At 41.7% G+C, this 9,261-nt stretch overlaps 2 non-coding genes across 2 annotated transcripts; one reads left to right on the top strand and one right to left on the bottom strand.

Annotated features, from left to right (window-relative positions):
• Positions 1-5,926: 5,926 nt before the first annotated feature.
• Positions 5,927-6,014, bottom strand: trnay-gua (transfer RNA tyrosine (anticodon GUA)). Its single transcript is given in 2 exon segments — positions 5,927-5,962; positions 5,978-6,014. It is a non-coding gene; the product is annotated as a tRNA-Tyr (tRNA).
• A 1,563-nt stretch (positions 6,015-7,577) lies between these two features.
• trnat-ugu (transfer RNA threonine (anticodon UGU)) lies at positions 7,578-7,649 on the top strand. Its single transcript has one exon. It is a non-coding gene; the product is annotated as a tRNA-Thr (tRNA).
• The last annotated feature ends 1,612 nt before the right edge of the window (positions 7,650-9,261 follow it).

Raw genomic sequence — 9,261 nt, 5'->3', positions numbered from 1 at the left:
CGGGCTGGAGACGCTGTGTGTCCGGGTTCATTGGTTATATAAGAAAAGACTCAGCGAGCTGCAGCCGCGGCTCAGTGCTCTGCACTCCCCGTGAGGAATGCGCGTGTCCTCCCTCCATTATGACCTTCATACACTCCTCTTAACATTAAGCACTCCTCTTAACTCTTAGCAGAACATTAAAGTTTCACAGACGGAAGCATTACGCCAGCACAACCGATATTAAAACAGTACGATTTGCACAGACTGGAAAGTGATCTCAGCAGACGTTGTTCCCTGCATAACGCTAAAGGTGGCAAAGCGCATTTGGGTTGAGAGGATGCAATACAGCTTTTGTTTCCTGCCTTGATGTCAAGCTGACAAAGTATCTCTAAAAACTTTGCTTAGGTTCTCAAGAGACAGTCAAAACTGTCTACTGCCTACTTTCCACCAGTTTGTTAAGTGCCCGACCAGAGAAAACAAAACACTGGACTTATTATATGCCAACGCTAAGGATGCATATAGTTCCACAGCCCTTCCCCCCCCTTGGCAGATCAGATCACAACCTTGTCTTGCTTACACCACTATACAAGCCTATTGTCCAGCGCCAACCTGTGACCATGAGGACTGTGAGGAGATGGTCTCAGGAGGCTATGGAGGATCTACGTGGTGCTTTGGAGGCCACCGACTGGGATGTGCTGTGCGAACCACATGGGGATGACATAGACAGCATGGTGGACTGTGTCACTGACTATATTAACTTCTGCGTAGACAACACCATCCCCACCAAAGACGTACACTGCTTTTCCAATAACAAACCCTGGATCATCAGTGACCTGAAGGCTCTTCTGAATGACAAGAAGAGAGCCTTTAGGAGAGGGGATAAGGAAGAGGTCAAGCGTGTACAGAGGGAGTTAAAGCAGAAGTTAAGAGAGAGCAAGGACGCCTACAGGAGGAAGGTAGAGGACAAGCTGCAAAGGAATAGGGTGATAGATGTATGGAGCAGCATGAGAGAGATCACTGGCTTCAAACAGGCTGGGGGTGCAACAGAAGGGAACCTGGAGATTGCCAACGAGTTGAACCAGTTCTTTAACAGGTTTGATTCTGGGTCCTCTGTGGCGCAACACCCATCCCCCCGCAGCCACACACTCCCTAACCCTTCACAGCTGCGACTGCCCAACACCTCTTCCATCCCACCACAAACATGGCCGCCTACAGCTACAACCCCCGACAGCTACTCACCCACCCATCCCCCACAGCTGCCACTCTCCAACACCTCCGCCATTAACACCTGCAGCACTGAAAGCACTATGAGCACCATCCCCCAGGCCAGGCTGACCATCACAGCTGACCAGGTGAAGAAGGAGCTGAAGAGGCTGCACGAGGGTAAGGCCACAGGACCAGATAACATCTGTCCCAGAGTTCTGAGGGCCTGTGCTGATCAACTGAGCGGAGTGCTCCAGCGACTGTTCAACCTGAGCCTGCGCTTGGAGAGAGTCCCGGTGCTCTGGAAGACATCATGCCTGGTCCCGGTACCAAAGAAAGGGCGCCCCTCTGTCCTCAACGACTACAGACCAGTTGCACTGACTTCTCACGTCATGAAGACACTGGAGAGGCTGGTCTTATCCCACCTCAGACCCCTGGTCAGCTCATCACTGGACACCCTACAGTTTGCCTACCAGCCCAGTGTTGGTGTGGAGGATACGATCATCTACATGCTGCAAAGGGCCTACTCACACCTGGACAGGGCTGGCAACACTGTAAGGATCATGTTTTTCGAATTCTCCAGTGCCTTCAATACCATCCAGCCCTTACTTCTAAGGAGGAAGCTGGAGGAGATGCAAGTCGATGCCTCCACGACCTCGTGGATCACTGACTACCTGACAGGCAGACCACAGTCTGTGAGACTTCAGAACTGTGTGTCTGAACAGGTAGTGAGTAACACAGGGGCACCTCAAGGGACAGTTCTTTCTCCATTCCTCTTCACCCTCTATACTTCGGACTTTAAGTACAACTCAAAGTCATGCCACCTGCAGAAGTTCTCAGATGACTCTGCAATTGTGGGATGTATCAAGGGTGAGCAGGAGGAGGAGTACAGAGGACTAGTCAGCAGCTTTGTGGAGTGGTGTGGGGTGAACCACTTGGAACTGAATGTAACAAAGACAAAGGAACTGGTGGTAGATTTCAGGAGGAAAAAGGTCAAACCTACTCCTGTCTACATCCATGGGAGTGGCGTGGAGATGGTGGACTCGTACAAGTACCTGGGAGTGCACATCGACGATAGACTGGAATGGTCTAAGAACATCGAGGCCATCTATAAGAAGGGACAGAGCCAACTTTACTTCTTGAGGAGGCTCAGGTCCTTCAATGTGTGTAGTAAGATGCTACACATGTTCTATCAGTCGGTGGTAGCGAGTGCCATTTTCTACGCAGTGGTGTGCTGGGGCTCTGGGATTAGAGCAGTGGATTCTAAAAGGCTGAACAAGCTCATCAGGAGAGCAAGCTCTGTCATTGGGTCTGACCTGGACCCCTTGGAGGTAGTGGCTGAGAGGAGAATGGTGTCCAAACCATCATGGACAACTTCTCCCATCCCCTCTATGACAGGCTTGCAGGAATGAAGAGCACGTTCAGCAATAGACTGATTCATCCATGGTGCGACAGGGAGCGCTACAGGAGGTCATTCTTGCCTTCTGCCATAAGACTGTACAACGCATCCACCTTGCGTCTTGGCAGAGGCAACATCGACAGTGACCTGTTTCTGGACTAAACGCATCTACACATCTACTGCTAAATCTGTTCTCTTTCTTTTTCTTTTTCTTTTTCCCGTTTACAACCATTTTTTGTGCAATATATGCCAGGGACCTGTGCAATACATTTATATTTATATCTATATTTTCATCTATATTTATATTCATATGTGTAATATGATTTTTCTGTGTACTGTTCTGTTCTAGTTTGTTCTTGTGTGTCCGGACTGTGAGTAACTCTTGTATTGTATTGTATGTATTGTACTATTATTATATAATTTGTTACACTATGGCTGTGTTGTGTGTGTTAAGCTGCTGTTGCACTGCAATTTCCCTCACGGGATCAATAAAGTATCTATCTATCTAAAACACAATTCCAAAGATTGCTTTCCAAGTCAGAAGAAAGAGGGTCACAGAAGCATCTGGCAGCAGGGGGATTCAAACCCACGCTCCCAAAGAGACTGGAACCTTGATCCAGCGCCTTAGACCACTCAGCCACACTACCTTATGTATAGCTTGCCTTGTCTTATTACTTGTTCGGAGAAAGCTAGGCTTTCACTCATCATCCAACCTCGTGGCGTTAGGACCGTAGAACCAACTTCACCTGCTTTTTCTGAGATGCTTCCCCTCTCATGGAGAGATCTCGACTTTAACACCTCTTGATATAGTTCTTCTGTGGAGCAGGCTTCAGACCTCTGCATACAGCATTCTTGATGTCATTTTATTTTTACAGCAGCACGCATCCTTAAAGTTTTTTTAAAATATTTTTTATTTGACCAACAAAAATCCATATAATACAAAAAAGAGCACATATGACGTATCAATAACATCGTCAGGGGCACGTGCTATAATCCAATTACACTTTCTGAAAAATCTACTGTCCAGGCAAATGTACATGCTGATCTACAGGGCTCTTTTCTGCACTGAGCTGCTCATTTGAAATCCAGAAGGCAACACAGACGCGCTCCTATACCAAGAGTCAAACCTAGACCGCCTGGGTAAAAAACCAGGAAACCTAAGCACTAATCCATACTGACAGCTTTTGAAAAGGAGCTCTGTAATATTCACAAATATGAAGACAAGGTATAAATACTCCATAGGTTTAAAATTCAGGAATATGAATGGTCAATTGTTTACAATTGGAGTTTTTATGTTTCACATGATTTAGGGACTTTTTTACAACATGTAAAAAAAAACAGCACACCTAAATGACAAAGCTTTAGAGCTACAGAGAAAAACACATTGCGTTTAAAGTAATTTAAAAAGCTCGAGATAACATTGCACTATAAACGCAAATGTTTGTCTTCTTTGTGGCGCTTACTTTTTGTTGCTTTAGCGAATTTCATGCAGTTTATTTCTGACACAAGACATAACAAGCTTGTGTATTTATGACAAAAAAAAGCAGGGCAACAATTTTCATCGACCTTGAAATTGAAATTGTTAAAAAGTAAGTTAAATGCAGTATATAGTAAATATATTTTCTCATATAATGGTATGTTTTTTGTCTAAAAATCGTTCATGAATGGTTTAACAGACACTTTGCATAATTAAAAAATATATGAATTTTAACGTTTTATACAATAAAGTTTTATTGTGAACATGGGCCCTGTTTATCGATATCACCAGTACAGTTCTGGATTTTATTCTGCCTTCCTACGCACATATGCATTTTCTTTCACACAACAGCTCGCATGTGTGGTAGCGTATTAGCGCCAGGGAGAAAAATAATGATATTGGCTTTTAAATGATTAACCATTTGCGTTTATACAAAATCACAATGCGTTGTCCCAGACATTGGGTCATACTCTGTTTAAACACCTGTCGTTTTCTCTAATATTGGCTCCTGTGCTTCGGTCCATTTGAGAGAGGAGAAGACACTGAAAAAGTCGTGTGAAAGTGGATTTTGCACCTGCGCCAGTGCTGTAGTGGTATCATACAGACACCCATACAAATCCATCACACGCTGGAAGCTCTGGAAGACAACGTAAAATATTGCTCTGTCTGTTGGTGGATTAGGTATGCACGCTTTTTTCAATGTAAAATGCAATGTAAAAAGATCAAATTTGATTCAAAATCGATTAATGTAAAAACCGATAAAGCTCATGTTTTTTATCTAGTTTTATCTATATCTATATCTAGTTTTTCAAAGGTCTTTAAAAAATGTTTATCGCGATTGTGAAGGTTAGAGAAGGTGTACCAGCGCGTGTCTTCATATCGCCAGCTTCAGTCTCGCCTGTAGCTGCGAGAAGGTTAAAAGCGCACAAGTGATCTGTCTTTCGTCAAAATATGTGCTGGAGCAGCAGGACGCAGAGTACCATCCAGCAGCTGTAGATGGTGCTCGGGGAAGAGCTGATTCTGTTTTTAGCACAGAGAATGAGCTCAGTCCGGCTCCCAACAGAATCCATTCTGGTTTGGTTACTGTCAGACTGGGCGTCTGCGGCTCTTTGGATCGCAACGTGAAAAAAAAAAAGAACAAAAAACAATTGCTCACATCGTGTGATTTCCACGAGAGGAAGGGAAGATATCACTTTAAAAAAATCAGAACTGAATATTTGGATCCGGGGCCTCATACTTATCAAATTATTAAAATAATAATTATTAAAATATCAGATTGTGTTTCTGCAACATTTCGTGCACAGTACGCCGTATTTAACAATAAAACAACAGTTACAACGAGGGCTTTACAGGCAGTCCGGGGTATTTTCCCCTTTTATATTTTTGCCACTTTATATCGAAGCTGTTATATTCCCAAAAGTGCAGAGTAGCTTGTAAATAAAAATGTACAATTCACCGCTGGTATAAACAGATGTGTGCCTTGTTTGCCTTTGTAAGCATTTGTTTCAAAAATCCACAAAAAAAGTCCACAATACGTTAAAAACACAAAAAACACAAACTTAATAATATAACGATACAAAATCAATACCAAATCATAAAGCCAATTAAGTACATATCCTTTCCTTTGAAAACAGAGAACACCTTTATATCTAAAGAAAACGTGACATTTGTATATTCTTTTGAATTACAAAGCAGACAGAGTAGTCCCTTAATTCAAAGATCAGATTTTGGCCAAAACAAGACAATCAGACGGGAGTTGAATTCAGAACAAGAGCCTCTGCTTCGTGGTTTATTAAGCTTTTGATCAACGTCTGAGTGAAAAAGATTTGCTATTTTATCTCTTTGATTAAAGTTCACAAAAAGCACATTCCTTCGAGCCGGAGTCGAACCAGCGACCTAAGGATGCCTCACTATTTCCCCTACAGTCCTCCGCTCTACCAACTGAGCTATCGAAGGGGTGTAGAGAGTATTGTTTCCCTTGAATTTAAGTCACGAATCAGGTTTCTACAGTATGAACTTCAGGGGAAATTACAAAATGTTTGATGGGGCATCAATCGTTCCAGGCGGATATTGACACTTTTTTTTCTCGAGGGATCATATTAAACATTTCATTAGTATCGAGAGGAGGATCACCATGAGACACAGAACAGTTTAATTCTGTCTTTATTAGAAAGTAGTGTTTGTGCTACATTAAAAATATTTTCGTGGAAATATAGAAGTTGTGATTTTTAAAACTTATATTTGAATCGAAATGTGGTTTTGAGTTAAATATTAGCGTGTTAATGTAATTAGTTTGTGTTTGTCATTACTATATATATATTCCCATGTTACTATAATTTGTAGCTGAAGTTTACTAGTTGCATTTTTTATTATATATTGTAATAAACAATATTGTAATAAACATTATCATGTTTATTACAATATTGTATAAAATGCATAATTGGAACTACATATTTTTCAGGTGTGAATAATTGTATATTTTCAGAATAAATTTCTAAACCAAATCATTGGCTTGATTTACTAGTTTCTACACCTATAAGACCTATCTTTGATGTATAATAGACCTTTAACCATATAGGTATAATAGTCCTCTAAATGTATCCGTATAATAGAACTCCAACCATATATGTATAATGAACATATAATCATAGATGTCTAATTGACGCATAACAATATATGTATATTTATGTATAATGGACATACTGTATAATCAGAGATGTCTAATTGACTTATAACGATATACGTATATTAGAATTTCATTCTAGTCCCATTAAGGGACATTTTGAGCCGTAGAAACATTTTATCATTCCGTACTTTCCTGTGCAGTCAAGCCAGTTCCACTTCAACTGCGCCCGGCAACGGAGGTCGTTTTGAAAACAACGAGAGTAAAGGGACACTGCATGTCTGCAGAATATCACGTCCGAGTTTCAGGACAGTAACATCAGAGATTGGAAGCTAGGGAGTTTCAGGTCTGTTTTTTAGTATAGGTTCATGAAAGTCTAAATACCTTTGCAAGAAGTATTTCAGAATCCCAGTCAAATCCAGTACAATTGCTGCACAGATCTGCATTCTACAATTAGAAAACTGTCCGTTTAATCAAACACGCCTCATAAAGCATTTTTAAAACAGGAATGCGTCTTTCTATAAAAATAAAATGACTTGAAGGGTGCTATAAGCTAAGGTGTGAAAGCCTGCTCAACAGAAGAAGTATATCCAGAGGTGCCAAAGAAGTCGAGGTTTCACCTCGTGAGAGAAAGCATCTCAGAAAACAAAGTTGCAGTCGCTTCCATGCGTCATAACACCACTAGGTCAGACAACAAGAGCTGAAGAGCCGCTGTCGAGAGTAACGCGGCCGAGCGCTCTAAGGAGCTGGATTAAAGCTCCAGTCTCTTCAGGGGCATCTTTTGGGATTACACCACTGCTGCGTATCTCCTTGTTAAAAATCCCTTTTTTGTTGTTGTTGCTGCCTCCAGGCGATGTAAACAAGATTCAGAAAAAAATAATTTATGTGTCCTTGAAGGTGCGGTGGCCAAGTGGTAAGGTGTTGGTCTTGTAAACCAAAGATCGTGGGTTCAAGCCCCACCTGTGCCTGTTTCATTTGTCACCACTTTCCTTTAGTTTCAAAGTCTTTAAAAAACTTGCAATGTAGAAGTCCCTATAGTAAGAAGAACACAACTGTCGCCAGTGATCAGTGTTCGTGCATATCCTGCCCTGTTTTTTAGTCAACAAAGCTTGTCTCTCTTCACACCCGTCTTCCGAATGATCGTCTCAGCATTGGGAAGGAACGTGCGTTTGGTACAGCCCCCCACTCCATGGTCTGATCACAAATAGATCGGGTGAGCTGTCAGTCTAGGTTGGAAGTAAGGTTCGAAAGCACTTAAAATCTGACTTAGGAACGAGAAGACAGTGGTTTTTTTTTAAACGAGTAAACGATAAAATTATATAAGTAGTGGGACAAAACATTGTCTGCCTGCAAGACTATGTCATGCTAAACGCCACAAATTGTGTTCTTCCAGTTGTGTCAATCGTCCTAAAGTTACGGAAAATCGGATGCAACTGGTGCATTCAGCATACATTTCTTCAGGATAGTCGAATGGTTTAAAATAACGATTTCATAGATTAGCGTCTTTTAAGCTTTGTGTTCCGCTCTCCAAATAGAGGCGCGGGTTCAAATCCCACTCCCGACAGTAAAGCGTTTTACCCTGTCTTACACTGTTCCAGTCATGTTGTGCTCGCTGACAATCACAATAGGAGGAAAACGGAGAAACTGCTTAGCAAGAACATAACGGACAGAAAAAAGCTTCGTAAACATGTGAATGTGATTAGCAGCAGTAAGGTTTGCATTCAAATGTTGAAGCCCGAATTATAAAAGCAGCAGAAGAAAGGTGCAGCACAAGGCAATTTGTGAGAATTCGCGGGTTTTTATGTGGCTTGGACTTCTTTCAAGCCTATGAAGGTGACTTCCTTTTCATTTTCATTTTCAAACTTCAGAACCGAATAACAAAAAGGTTTCATGTAAGACCGTTGGAAATATGGGTTTCATGATGTATTCGGCGAACCTGAATGAAATATTTTAGTGCGTGCTCAAATGCGAAGAATTAAAAAAAACCCTGGAAAATCAACTCTTGCAGTAAATGTCATAAATTTAAAGTGTGTAGTCTGCATGAACAGAGCAACGCAGCAGTCTGTAAAAACGAAGCCACAAGTCCTCTTTTATCTCGGGCAGTGCATTTCAATAAGATGGCTCTGCAGAAGACATGAGAAATGCCGAACTCGTTGTTGCCATTATTGCTACTCTTGCTACTGTAGTTTTAAGCTCTAATCAGCGGGCATGTACAGTTGTACAGGAGCTAGACTATTTTGCGCCATCAAAATTCCATTATGTGAATTTAAGGTTTTATTAATAACAGCATTAACTATACAATGCCTGCTCAAAAACCGCTACCCATTAGCTTAAAAAGCAGCCGTGTTTTAACAAAGTGTGGTATTCGAACAGTAAATGCTGAAGTATTTAATACTTGTGAGCAGATCTTCCTCGAGTCAGAGACACTCTTGCTCGCCCGATGCTTTCAGAGCAATATCTGAATCGAGGCTCAAAATGGAAAGAAAGCTGAATCAGGCAAAGGTCATAAGGCACTCGGGGTCACTGTACCCTATAACATCCTGCTTGAACTGTCCAACTAAAAGCTTAGAAGGATCAGAA

Source organism: Atractosteus spatula, chromosome 10 (genome assembly GCF_055471065.1).
Source record: "Atractosteus spatula isolate fAtrSpa1 chromosome 10, fAtrSpa1.hap1, whole genome shotgun sequence".
Classification (NCBI taxonomy): Eukaryota; Metazoa; Chordata; class Actinopteri; order Semionotiformes; family Lepisosteidae; genus Atractosteus; species Atractosteus spatula.
This window is presented reverse-complemented; position numbering and strand designations above follow the sequence as displayed.